Raw genomic sequence first — 1,758 nt, 5'->3', positions numbered from 1 at the left:
GACATACTACCATGTCATGTGTTAACCGAGAACAATGTTGGCAGAAATTTACCAATTTCTCATAATCCAGAGAGACCACCACCTCATCACCTGTATCAAAGGGCACCACCATTTGAAACACAAGGGGGTGGATAACATAGATGCTCCCTGAATCCACATCAAGATCACGGATCATCCCTATTTTTTTTCCAATAGCCTTGAGAGTTGCTTCTTCCCATAAGTGCATTGGTAGGCCAGAAACTTTTACGCAAAAGTTTATAGCCGACGGATACGTAGCAGAAATTATAGACTCCCATCTGACCAAAGCAACCATCCATCCATCAAAGTGATATGGCATGTTCTTCAAAACACCTTGCAAATCCTCTTCAGCTTGAAAGTTGAACTGAAAAATACCTTTCCCTAAGTCAGCTCCAACCACCTTATCTTCCAGTTTCCAGATTTTTGGCATATTCGCCACCAGAGAATCCATCCTTTGGACACTCGGGTTCATCAATCTCCCAATTAGAGTAAGGGAAAATTGTTGGATCCTTCGAGACAAAATAGAGCCAGAAATCTTCACCACCTCTATGCGAACCATCGCAGCCTTGCCTTTGTTCAACGATAATTGAGCCATATGAACCAAACACAACCGTATCTTAACACTCTTTCGAAACTGAGACAAAACAAGACGTGAAAACAAAAGATTAGGTTCTTTATCTGCTGTTATTTGAGAGAACAGTATGATAAGAGACGAGATAAAGATGTGAGACTTTTTATAGAGGCACCACCAATGAATTGCCTTTGAATCTCCACAGATCAAGCACCGTAAAACCCAAATCTTCAATAATTCCTTAAGTTCCCAGAAGATCAAATCATTGAACCAAATCAAACCTATTGAAATTAATGAGAAAGAATTTCGAGAATGATAAGAATCTCTACTCTTACCATTTTTGATGGACATGACTGGTCGTATCCAAAATCCCGTCATTATTTGATCCTTAAAAAACCTTTTACCAAATTCTGAATTACTCCCAAGCATACCCAATCCCTCCGATCCTCCTTGATATATCTTAACCCCAATTAAGCGAAAGAGAATTCCCAAATTTACTCCTTCCCCAATCCATCGAGAGCCACATATTCCCCAAATTAAACAAATGCCCAATCTTCTAATCAGCCTAAGAAATACTAATATCACGCCGGATAATAGATTTTCATAGGAGATCCAATAAGCTTGATTACAATCAAAAACACAATCTCTTCGATTCCATTCACGGCAAACAACACTGAAGACCAATAGAACTCCCCAGATCCATAGCAAAAAGATAACCCAGAACAGAAGACACAGCAAAAAAAGAAAACTCGAGATTCTCATCACTTAAACCTAATCGCCATCGCCGTCGCTCCTCTGTCCTACCTTTTACATCGCTGTCACTTAAACCTAAACATTTCTTTATCACCGTCAAGTTTGTAAACATTTGATAAATAATATATCAAATTGAAGCCCTCCAAACAAAGAGTTCAAGTCCACCTTTAGACCTTTGAAAAAGCTAATGTTTGTGACCCTAAACATTTAGAATATATATATGAGGGTAATATCTATATATAATAATATTTGAGAAGTGTTTTTGCTGACGTGTCGGACTCTCGGCTCTTGTTGAGTCATTGATTTTACGTAATTACTTAATTACCCTTAATGAAATCTAATTAATTTTGGAAAAATTAACCAAAAAAACAAAGGAACAACGAAGTACCAGTTAGGAAGCTTTAATTGAATTCATC

Source organism: Arabidopsis lyrata (assembly GCF_000004255.2).
Source record: "Arabidopsis lyrata subsp. lyrata unplaced genomic scaffold ARALYscaffold_65, whole genome shotgun sequence".
NCBI lineage: Eukaryota > Viridiplantae > Streptophyta > Magnoliopsida > Brassicales > Brassicaceae > Arabidopsis > Arabidopsis lyrata.
Note: the sequence above shows the minus strand (reverse complement) of the source record.